The sequence below is a fragment of the Uloborus diversus genome, chromosome 9 (assembly GCF_026930045.1).
Source record: "Uloborus diversus isolate 005 chromosome 9, Udiv.v.3.1, whole genome shotgun sequence".
NCBI lineage: Eukaryota > Metazoa > Arthropoda > Arachnida > Araneae > Uloboridae > Uloborus > Uloborus diversus.
Window position 1 is genome coordinate 17,114,514 of NC_072739.1, and position 12,851 is coordinate 17,127,364.

Consider the following 12,851-nt stretch of genomic DNA (forward strand, 5'->3'; position numbering starts at 1 on the left):
TTTTTTTTTTTAATTATTATTATTATTATTATTGAGAATCGGAACCAAAAAAAATCCCGGGGTCTGAATTTCCGTTTTTTTTAATTGAGAATCGGAACCAAAAAAATCTCTGGGTCTGAATTTCCGTTTTTTTTTTTTTTTAAATTATTATTATTATTATTATTGAGAATCGGAACCAAAAAAAATCCCGGGGTCTGAATTTCCGTTTTTTTTAATTGAGAATCGGAACCAAAAAAAATCTCTGGGTCTGAATTTCCGTTTTTTTTTTTTTTTTAATTATTATTATTATTATTATTGAGAATCGGAACCAAAAAAAATCCCGGGGTCTGAATTTCCGTTTTTTTTAATTGAGAATCGGAACCAAAAAAAATCTCTGGGTCTGAATTTCCGTTTTTTTTTTTTTTTAATTATTATTATTATTATTATTGAGAATCGGAACCAAAAAAAATCCCGGGGTCTGAATTTCCGTTTTTTTTAATTGAGAATCGGAACCAAAAAAATCTCTGGGTCTGAATTTCCGTTTTTTTTTTTTTTTAAATTATTATTATTATTATTATTGAGAATCGGAACCAAAAAAAATCCCGGGGTCTGAATTTCCGTTTTTTTTAATTGAGAATCGGAACCAAAAAAAATCTCTGGGTCTGAATTTCCGTTTTTTTTTTTTTTTTAATTATTATTATTATTATTATTGAGAATCGGAACCAAAAAAAATCCCGGGGTCTGAATTTCCGTTTTTTTTAATTGAGAATCGGAACCAAAAAAAATCTCTGGGTCTGAATTTCCGTTTTTTTTTTTAATTATTATTATTATTATTATTGAGAATCGAAACCAAGAAAAATCCCTGGGTCTGAATTTCCGTTTTTTTTAATTGAGAATCGGAACCAAGAAAAATCCCTGTGTCTGAATTTCAGTTTTTTTTTTATTGAGAATCGGAACCAACAAAAATCCCTGGGTCTGAATTTCCGTTTTTTTTTTTTTTTTTCCTTTATTGAGAATCAGAACCAAGAAAAATCCCTGGGTCTGAATTTCCATTTTTTCTTTTTTTCTTTTTTTTTTTTTTTTAATTGAGAATCGGAATCAAGAAAAATCCCTGGGTCTAAATTTCCGGGTTTTTTTTTTTCTTTTTTTTTTTTTTTGAGAAAATTTGCTTTGTGATGAGCCGTTTCTCAAAAGCTCTCCCAGGCTCACAGCCAATAAGGAACTTTAGGATTGGAATGTTTCATGTTTTTTAAGAACTTTTCCTTATAATTGAAGATGAAATCTAATGAATCAGAAACTCCTTTAAAGACCATTGCCAAAGAAACTAGTATTAGCTTCAAGTTAAAAATGCTCCTTCTTTGTTGAACTGGCATGACTATCCAGTGAATTGAGACACTCGAGAGGCTTTTATAAGCAGTTGCCCCCCCCCTTCTCCCAGAAAGTAAATTTTGGCTACGCAAGTAATATATAATGTTAAGTGGGCCTCAATGGTGTTTTGTTACAAAATTGATGGGCCGCAGAACTATAAAGGTTGGGAACCGCTGCTCTAGAGTCATGAAATTCATCGGCTGCCTTTCGCAATGAACTGCCTGCAATTACTTCTTTAGCCACATCCAGGTATGTTTCTTTAGGTGTTTTGTCCCTGTCTGTCTTGTTTTTATAGCAACCGCCATATCACATTAAAAAAAAAACATAATATTAAATAAAAACTTGCATGGGGCAAGTTGTTACTTGTAACAACTAACCCCAACAAATTTGTAACAACTTACCCCATACGACGCCATTTTAGTTCTTGGCATATATTACTGGTATTTTATCTTTGTATAAAACTTTTAAATATGTTAGCACTTACCTAAAAATGTAGGCTTTTACGTGGTATAGAAATAAATTCGTTATCTGCAACGGCTTCGTCACAAATAGAAAAATAACAGCTGAAAGAATAATTACTTCCAGACTCCAAAAACCGTTTTCCCTGAGCACTCTTCATGCTACTGACTGCAAGCCCTCCAATTATTGTCAGAGAATGCAGATGGGTAAGTGCTATCATCTACTGCAAGGAAAGTCAGTTTCTCCTGACGGTTAATTTTGAATTCGAATGTAACAACTTACACTGTGTAACAACTAACCCCAGTCTACACTACTGGAATTGTAAAATAAATTTCATTTCTATGCTTGGGTAGGAAATAGAATGTAAGTGTAATCAGTTATTTTTTGCTTTTTCGTTCCTGGGTATTTTTTGAAAGCGTTTTTTTTAAATTTAAAAGTAATTTATTTTCTCATTTACCAATTTCTCTGACCCGAAACCTTTTTCTATATTTATACTAAAAGAACCATTTACAGCTGACGTAAAAAAAAAAAAATAAATAAATAAAATAAATAAAAAAAAAAAAAAAAAAGGGCTTTGGCAAGAAAAAATCTTTTGTGTTAATTCTACCAGTTTTTTTATTTACACAACTTTGTTTTATAAAAACTTAGTCAAAGAAATGGTCGTAAGCCATCTCCAGGAAATGGTGTAGTTTAAATAAGCCTTTGTGAACGAATGGTACACAATGGCATGCTAATAATTCGGGCCAATGGAGATGGAAGTACAGCAGATTCTCGTTCTAAGCGGGAGTAACATTCTACGGAAGTGCCGCGTAAATCGAAGCGCGTATACAGTAAAACCTGTAAAGTTGACCACCTGTCTATGTGGACCGCTTATGTCTGGAACGGAATTAGTCATATAATAAAGGAAAACCTCTGTAACTTGACCACCCTTCTATCTTGACCACCTCTCTATCTTGACCACTAATGAACACCAAATTTGGTTTGGAGTATTGTAACAAACCCTTTGTAAGTTGACCACTTGGTTTATTTTTTAAAATTTTATTTAGCAAATTATTTTTTTTATTATTTTTTTTTATAGCTTTCCAAGAATATTTTTGATGTCAGACCAGCATTTTACCAACTAAATGAAACAGCAGCATAACTAAACCTCCTTTTGAGTTTGAGTAGATCATCATGGGGTTAAAAATGTATATGAGAAAAAAAAAAGCGAAAAATTTGTAATTTTTGATTAGCTATGAATTTTTAGGAACTATTAATATCAAATGAGTAACTTTTCATAAATAATAAGACTTTTTTTGATCAATTTACTGAAATTTTAAATTTACATGACACATTATATGTCATTCTGGGAAAATAATCTCTAAAAATATTTAAATAACATTTTAAATTATTGTTTCAAAGTAATGCTAAACAATGAAAGTGAGTTGAACAGAAAGAATAAGTGTCAATTAGTCAAAAAATGAATACATGGTGCAAGAAATGTCAAAAATAAATAAATAAATAAATAAATAAATAAAATAAAATAAAAACCATTACCCCCTTTATAAGTTGACCACCTGTCTAAGTTGACCACCAAAGTACTGCACCGCAAGTTTTCAACTTACACAGGTTTCACTGTATTGAGACCTAATAGTAGTGTTAAAATAGGGGTTTGGCTCTGTAGATAACAAAATACTTTATTCTAGTGATGACTGATTGTATAATAAGTTAAATGTGTACTTATATCGACTTTAATGCACAACATGCATTAAAAAAAAAAAAAAAATCGCGTCTTGTTTATAAAGAGGAGTTGGCTATGATCTTCTTTTGGCAGTCATTAAGAGTTTTTCTCTGTAACACTTTGCAGAGCATTAACGCATCCATGATCACTTGCGTCATTTCCATGATAGACTCTTCCTTCACTAACAAATCAGAAAATATCATTTCTATTGTCTAGAAATGACTCTGAATTTTCATTGTGAACGTTTTTGGTTGTGTGTCACTGAAGTCGGTATCCTCGTTGGTTTTGGCCGCCTTTGTCAGTCTTAAAAGCTTTTCTTCCGATGAGTTCTGAACTGTGCGAGTTTAATAACAGAGCTCTGGAACCAATCGCATAAAATGTCTCCAGGGTCCCAAGTTCGGTTATTAGCACGTCGAAATGGAGTTTAATGCGTGTAATCTGCAATCTTTAGGAGTCTGGATTTTGAAAGTGGGGAAAATGTTATCTCTTTGCATTGCCGCATCCGCTTAAAACCGAAACTCATCCGCGTAAAATAGAATGAAGGTGTCAAATCTTAAACCGCGTATAATCGAAAACGCGTAAAATAAACCCGCGTAAAAAGAGGGTGTACTGTAATCACTATGAAAGCTTGACCCGGAAGGTTGGCTCGTGAATTGTAAGCAGAGGCAGACCACTTCATTTTCAGTAAGTTACCGCCCTATTAGGCCAGTGCCAATAATGTTTGAGACCAAAAAAATTTAGAACAGGATAAAACCAGTTCGAAAGGCAAGAAAATCTAATAACATTAATAGGAAAAATAAATTACGGGCGAGCTGAGTTCAGGAAGGGGGTGTAGGGGGGTTTAAGGGGGGGAAAACGGTTTATCACGATTTGCGGAAAAACTAAGAGTCCTATCGAAAAAAACTAAATTGCAAAGTTGTTGGTAATAAAAAGATCTACAACTTTTTCATTTGCACTTTTTTTCTATAACCTCAAAATATATGCGAAAAATTCAAAAAACCGACTTTTTGGTTTTTTATTTTTATCTCCCACAAAAAAAAATTTTTTTTCACTAAATTTAATGAAAAGTTACCTTATTATGTCCCAAATACACTGTAATTTTTTGGATTTAAAATATTTATTTTTTCTCCTTATTTTGGTTCAGTAGTAAAAAAGCATCAGAATTTTCAATCAAAAATTCTCACGTCAAAATATCTGATTTTTTTTAAAAATCGGAGCAAGTTTTTTTCGTTGGAATCTCTACTTTTTGATGGTATAAAAAACAATGTACAATACTATGGAAAATTTTTGCAAAAAATGAAGAAAATCAAAAAAACTCGAGTTTGAAAAAAAAATCATCACTATGTAGAATTTTAAGCTATTTATTAAATTAACAGCAAACACAATAATTAACAGCAAACACAATTGGAAAACTGATTATTTTTCATAATATTCAAGGTTACACAGTTCGAAATTGCGGAAATTACTCATTTATCCCATCCTACAGTGTAGCTTGCTATTCGTAACTCCAAAGAACTATAGGGGGCACTGCAGTCACCGTCTAATGATGGATGAGAAGGGTATAAAACAAATGCATGCTGTAGCTTGATTTTTAATTATTTTAATATATTTTTATTTTTAGTTTGTGACAATGTCACATGGAAAATTTCATTTTTCGAGTAATTAAAGTGTACATTTTAATAAGGAGCTTAAAATTTTTACATAGTTATGACTTTTTTTTTTTTTCAAATTCGAGTTTTTTGATTTTTTTCATTTTTTGCGAAAAATTTCTATAGTATTGTATATTGTTTTTTATACCATCGAAAAGTAGAGATTCCAACGAAAGAAACTTGCTCCGATTTTTAAAAAAAATCAGATATTTTGACGTAAGAATTTTTGATTGAAAATTCTGATGATTTTTTACTACTGAATCAAAATAAGGAGAAAAAATAAATATTTTAAATCCAAAAAATTACAGTGTATTTGGGACATAATAAGGTAACTTTTCATTAAATTTAGTGAAAAAAAATTTTTTTTTGTGGGAGATAAAAATAAAAAACCAAAAAGTCGGTTTTTTGAATTTTTCGCATATATTTTGAGGTTATAGAAAAAAAGTGCAAATACAAAAGTTGTAGATCTTTTTATTACCAACAACTTTGCAATTTAGTTTTTTTCGATAGGACTCTTATTTTTTCCGGAAATTGTGATAAACCGTTTTCCCCCCCTTAAACCCCCCTACACCCCCCTTCCCGAACTCACCTCGCCCGTAATTTATTTTTCCTATTAATGTTATTAGATTTTCTTACCTTTCTAATTGGTTTTATCCTGTTCTAAATTTTTTCGACTTTTTACCATTTTCAAAGCTATTGGCACTGGTCTATATAGCCAGGGTTAAGGCAGAAATGCATCGCCAGCTCTGTCAATTCCAGCCGAAGACTGCAGTTTCGTGCTTATTAGCACTCATCAGCCCGGCATAGGACTAACCGAACGGGAGGTGGAAAACCTCTTAAGGAAGCCAAGAGTGCCAAACAAACTGGTAGCTAATATAGAATTAGCAGACCAGCCGAGTGACCGAAACAATGGTTCGGTTGGTCGTGTTGGTCACTCGGATGGTCAGTGCTAATTCTATATTAGCTACCAGTTTGTTTGGCACTCTTGGCTTCCTTAAGAGGTTTTCCACCTCCTGCTCGGTCAGTCCTATGTCGGGCTGATGAGTGCTAATAAGCACGAAACTGCAGTCCTCGGCCGGAACTGACTGACTGAGCTGGCGGTGTATTTCATGCACTTCGTTTTGCAATATATAGGTAGAATCCGCGAGACTTTACTGCTTATGCGTTCTTGCCGATACTCCGTAATAAAATTAAGTAGGCTGTTTTCGCTTCCAGTTCACTCTCCAGCGTTACCTTACTTGTGACAATCTAACTGGTAATGAGAAATGATAAGGTATCATATAGAAGATATTGTTACGAGTCCAGCCACTTCAAGAAATTCCTTAAATGACGACACAGTTCTTGAGAAAAGCACATGAGATTTATTTACAGCTATGTATAGGAAACGTAGTTAACAACTGCTAAATCAATCAGCAGCAATTAAGCATATATCAATTAACACCGTAAACTCAACGATGGCACACGTATTTACATCCAAATACGCAAAAACACAACTCAAAGGCTTCACAAAACGGAGCCAATACAATGCTCTCCAGCGCACAGCTGATATGATTCACAAGCAAAAACTAAACTCTCTTATTCAAATGCCACGCGCCTTTATACTGCTTTGGAAAGTTCGACGAAATTCTACAACTTTCTCACATTTACTTTTTATTCCATTCACAAATCTTCTCATTCAGAAATGGGGGGACCGTATACTACAGTCGAATGATGGGGATTGTATGTACATTAAAAGAAACTATTTACAGGTTACGTCACTAAGACAATTTTAGATGAAAGATAATGGAATAATCGCCAAATTTAGCCAGATTACAACAAATTAATCACAAAAATAATTACTATTTAGAGAATTTGTTACAATATTTTTAGGGTAACTGGTTTCAACTACTTTTAGTAAATGAGAATGTTACTAAAAGCATTAGGTTATGAATTTCACTTTCACAACCAATTTTGATGTGCAATGTAGGTGTTTCTATCCAACCCACAACTACTGTATTCTGGAGTAAATGGAAACAACTGAGTTTTTGACCCTTCCTATTTATTGGACATATAAATTTTTGTGTGCATATAACAGTGTTGTGTGTATTTTACATAAATTCAGCGAGGTACTTTTTTTGTAGGATTTTTCTTTTTAAACCATTTCCAATTACATTTGGAGGACTCAGTGAGTCTCATGCGACCTGCGTGCCACAGATTGAGTAATGTTGGTGTAAAATTTTTTAGCTTCTAAACTGATCGTGTATACAGTGGAAATTTTGTAATAAAAAATTTTCACGGGGAAACAAATTATGTGTTTTCATTTATACAGTAGTCTCTGATATTAAAGGAAACACGTGGGCTTAAAAGAAAATATGACTTTATTCGTTTTTGAACAGGCATATGGTCAACATTTTAGCCCTACTCTTCCTTAATCGTCCCTTTTTTAAAAATGCCAGAATATCAATTTGTTTAATTTTTTCTCAAACCTGAAATTTGATCCATCAGTGGCCATTATATAATGTACATGAGTCAGTAGTGGCCAAATTGCTATTTAGAAGTGGCCACCGGGTGGCCACTACTAAATCACACAATAATATTATGTCAGAAATGGGGCAGGTTTTTATGTAAAGAGATTACAACCTATTGAAAGGAAAATTGAGTTGATTTATGAAAAACCTTTCTGATTCAGTAGTGGCCACTCAGTGGCCACTTTTGAATTTCCCAACTTTTTTGGGATTAGTAGTGACCAGGTAAATTGTCAGTCAAGAAAGCAACTATTTCGAGTTGAAAACGTTGCAAACATGATCTTTCACATTTCATCACATGGTTACAGCTCTGAAAATGTTATTTTTTGGCATTGTTCTATTCATAATACAACACAATGTTTATATACCACGTTACGGAGAAGCGTTAGAAGACAGTTGAAAAAACATCGACAATCCAGGCGACCGTATTAAATAGTTGATAACAATTTTCCATGATGCTCTACCTACTCCTCCTTGAACTGCCCACTACACTATAGCCTGAGATCTACCTCCTGCAAGTTTGAATCCACTGGAACCCCTAGAATCCTTATTTTTAAAATATAAGCCTTAAAGTGGCCACTACTGAAGCAGTGGCCACTACTGGTGCATTTACCTTATATCGTAGTCTCTGATATTAAAGGAAACACGCGGGCTTAAAAGAAAACATGACTTCATTCGTTTTTGAACAGTCATATAGTCAACATTTTCATGCATGGGGAAATAAATAGAGTGTTACCATTCACCCCTACTCTCTGAGGTAAGAGGGAAAACGCTGATGAGTTAAAAGGAAACATGATTTCATTCGCTAACAGAAAGTAGTCAAAATCTTTCACACATGGGGAAATAAATAGAGTTGTTACAAATTCTGTGAATAATAATTATTTTTGTGATTAATTTATCGTAATCTAGCTAAATTTGGAGCTTATTAAATTATCTTTCATCTAAAATTATTGTAGTAACGTAACCTGTAAATAGTTTCTTGTAATGAATACACAGCCCCCGTACATTCGGCTGAAATATACGATCCCCTCATTTCTGATTGATAAAATTTGTGAATGGAAAGAAATAAGATAACGGTCTACGATTTTCGGGAATCTTGTGGAATATTTGAGAATTCTCTTCCGATGTCTATAAATATCCGTCCCGCATGATAAAAAGTCAGTCACGAGTTAGTTTTTGCTGTTGAATCGTTGCAGCGGTACGCTGGAGAGCATGTATTGCTCTGTCTTGTGAAGCCTTTCGAGCTGTATTTTTGCGTATTTCGATGTAAATACGTGTGTAACCGTTGAGTTTACGGTGTTGATTGATATTTGCTTAATTGCTGATGATTAATTTAGCATTTGTTAACGATCTTTCCTGTTCATAGGGTAAATAAATCTCCTGTGTTTTTCTCAAGAACTGTGTCGTCCTTTCAAGAAAGTTTGAAACTGCACCGGAACCTTTAACAGAGTGTTTCCATTTATAACGTAGTCTCTGGGCTAAAAAAGAAACACGCGGGTTCAAAAGGAAACATGGCTTCATTCGTTATTGAACGGTCAAATAGTCAACAGTTTCATACATGGAGCAATCAATAGAGTGTTTCCATTTACCCCTACTCTTTCTCTGTAAAAAAATTTCCAAACGTTACTGAGTATTTCCGTGTAACGTTTCGCGATTTCAATGGTTTTTACCCACTTCCTGGAAAAACCAAGTATCATCGTCAAAAAGTTTACAGAATTGTTACAAATTGCACAAATGGAGACTTTTCACTGTTGTGAAAAATATTTTTAGCTCCCAGTTTAAAGATTAACTGAAAGTATTTATAAAGTGAATCGGCATCAGTTCTAAACAACGGCCCGTCCAGACTGAGCTTCCAAAGAAGGCTAATAAGTCCTTGGAAAACGTAGCTTTGTAAGAATTGCGGCATAGAAAAATTCTTGTTAATTACTTGCCATTCTGTCTTAGCTTTGGCCATGTTAGCAATGCTGCTTTTGGAACTTCATTGATAAATCAGGAAAGCGCCAAATACTGTTATATTATCTTCCTTACTTGATTCTTATTCTCCAGAGCCACGACTGCCATTAACAGCAAGATTTCTGATTTTTTAAGGAAGGTTACTGAATTTGCGCGGAAAACGTTCCCGGTTTTTGCAAGATATGTGCCTTGCAGTAATTGGGCACGTCAGCTGCCCATTATTTTCCAGGAACGTTTCTGAATTGTTTTTACAGTGTTGGGGTAAGAGGAAATATGACTTCAATCGCTATTAAACAGTCATGTACAGTCAACTCTCAATAACTCGGAGTCCCAAGAGACCGTCTAAAACCTTCCGAATAATCTGTAGTTCGAGTTCCCCTCCCAGCCTTCTCAAGAAAAAAAAATATATTTTTCAGGAAAAGAGCAAAATGCTCTATCTATATATATAACCAGTGGCTACAGTAGTCTATTGCTATAGAGTATAGCAAGAGGCTATCTATAGTAAGAGGCTATAACCATCTTGTTTGGATGAAATTAATTATTAGTACTGCGCAAAAATATCTTTGCAGAGAATAAAGTTTACTTAGATACTTGGAAATGAGAAGTTATTTTGAACGACTGTTTAGTTTTTTTACTCATCTGAAAAAGTCATTCACTATGTTAACATAATTCAACCACGTTTTCAGAACGTTAAAGGTACTGCCGTAAAACAATTGCGAAATCTGATTACTACTTGCGGATTAGCTGGAGGGGGTACAGATTCTTTAACAGAATCTGCAATACCACACTGTAAAAACATTCCGAAACATTACTGACTATTTCCGTGTAACGTTTCGGGATTTCGATGGTTTTTATCCACTTCTTGGTAAAATCAGGTGTCACTGTCAAAAAGATTCCTGAATTACTACAAGTTGCATGAATGCAGATTTCTCACTGTTGTGAAAAATATTTTTAGCTCCCAGTTTAAAGATTATCGGAGCGTATTTATAAAGTGTATCGATTTCAGGTCAGTTCGCCCATGCTGATTAAGCTCCCCAAAGTAGCGAATTAAATGTGAACTACTTTGCTTTGCAAGAATTGCGGGCGAGTAATATTCTCGTTTCTTACTTGCAATTCTGGCTTAGTTTTGGCCATGTTTGCAAAACTGCTTATGGAACTTTCTTAATAAATCAGGGAGGTGCCAAGATATTATACACTGTAAAAAAATTCCGAAACGTTACTGGTTATCTCCGTGGAACGTTTCGGGATTTCAGAGGTTTTCACCTATTTCCCCGCAAAATCAAGTATCTTTGCAAAAAAGTTTCCTGAATTGCTAAAAGATGCACGAATGCAGACATTTCACTGGTGTGAAAGATATTTTTTGCTGCCAGTTTAAAGAATGACTGAGCATGTTTATAAGGTGTATCGGCTTCAATTTGATAACGGCTCGTCCAGATTGACTGAACTCCTAATGGGAGCAAATAAGTCACTGGATAGCTGCAGGAATTGCAGGTAAGACATATGGTTGGTTTTCGCTTGCAATTATTTTTGCAGCTTTGGCCATGGTCGCGGTAATGCTTCTGGACCCTTCTTGGTAAACCAGGAAGGCTCTAATCAAATACATTAAACCTATTTAATTTGTGTAGAAGGTTCACGACTGGCTTTAACAGGGGATATTTCCCAGCATTTCAGGAAGGTTACTCACTTGTATCGGAAAACGTTTCTGGTTGAAATTGGGCACATCAGCTGTCTATTATTTTCCAGGAACGTTTCTGAATCGCTTTTACAGTGTATTATACCTACTCAAGTTTACTCTGAAGGTCCAGAGACACGACTGGCTTCAAACGGGGTGATTTCTGAATTTTTCTGGAGGCTTCCGGGATAATTTCAGGAAGGTTACTAAATACTAGCGGAAAACGTTTCTGGTTTTTGCAAGGTATGTAACTGCCCATTATTTTCCAGGAACGTTTCTGAATCGTTTTTACAGTGCAGACTTTCCAAGAACTGCTTACACAATCGCTTCATAGAACAAGGATTTACATGCAGTAAAATTTTCTCCAATGTTCAAGAAATATTTAATTTTCACCCGGTTTACTTAAACAGAGATTTTAAAATGATTCCATTCTTCGGTCACTTTCTCTCAAAGAATTAGCTGCTACTCAATAAAATTTTTGATCGTCAGCCACGGGAAAAAGCAGATCAATTGGCAATTTTTCTCGCAATTTTGCAACATTGTGCGCATTAACGAACACTATTTTTGTAAAGAAATTATCCTCTTCATACAAACTGATATGCAAAGCAATGTGTGAAAGGAAAACTTATTATTATTATTATTAGTATTATTTATTTATTTATTTATTTTTTGCTGAGTAAATTTTTTTCATGGCATGAAAACGAAATGTTAGCATGTCATAACAAAAGGACCTTTCGGCTTCTGGGTTTGGTTCTAAATATCGAAATGTTGATAGTTGGTGCTGCCATCCACCGCGTGCTGTTTCAGCAAAATCAAACTTCCACCTAAATTGATGCTCGATAAACGGAAACCGTTCCTCTCTGCTTTAAAGCGAGCATCGCTATTCGGTCTCGGGTACCCGCAAGGTATAAGTAACAACAACAACAGTTATTATCTCTAATATCTCTTTCATTGTGACAGCTTTTATTTTGTGACTAGAAAGTTGCCTGTCAAGGTACGACAGGTGAAAATTGCTTCTACATGTGAACGAAGCCATTGCCTGTTTGGTGATATTTCAATAGTTGATATTTTAACCCTAACTCCAGTGGATTAACCCTAAACTCCAGTACGTAGCGTTCACTGTTGACCATTCTTTCGTTTCTTCATTCCACTAAAATGACACAGTCTTATCAGTAAAACAGTTAAGTGGCCGGATCGAGTTCAGCCTTGTCACGATAAAGCCTTTCCCAGCGTGTTAAACATTACCAAAACATATTATCCAATTATCATGTCGTGGTGCGAGTTTCATTGTTGAAACACGCGGGTTACTCGATTATCGGCTATTATATATAAGAGGACTAGAAAATCGCCCGTCAAGGTATGACGGGTGAAAATTGCTTCTACATTTGAATGAAGTCATTGCCTGTTTGGTGATATTTTGAAAGTTGAAGCCCTAACTACAGTGGATTAACCCTAAACTTCAGTAGGTAGCGTTCACTGTTGACCACTTTTTCGTTTCTTCATTCTCCTGAAACGACAATGTTACCAGTAAAACTGTTACGTTGCCG

The 12,851-nt window shown here is 34.5% G+C and overlaps 1 protein-coding gene across 1 annotated transcript in view; it reads left to right on the forward strand.

The window, feature by feature from the left end:
* LOC129230611 (uncharacterized) overlaps positions 1-12,851 on the forward strand; it is a 47,336-nt gene that overhangs the window by 29,651 nt on the left and 4,834 nt on the right. The gene's annotated exons all lie outside the window — the stretch shown is intronic.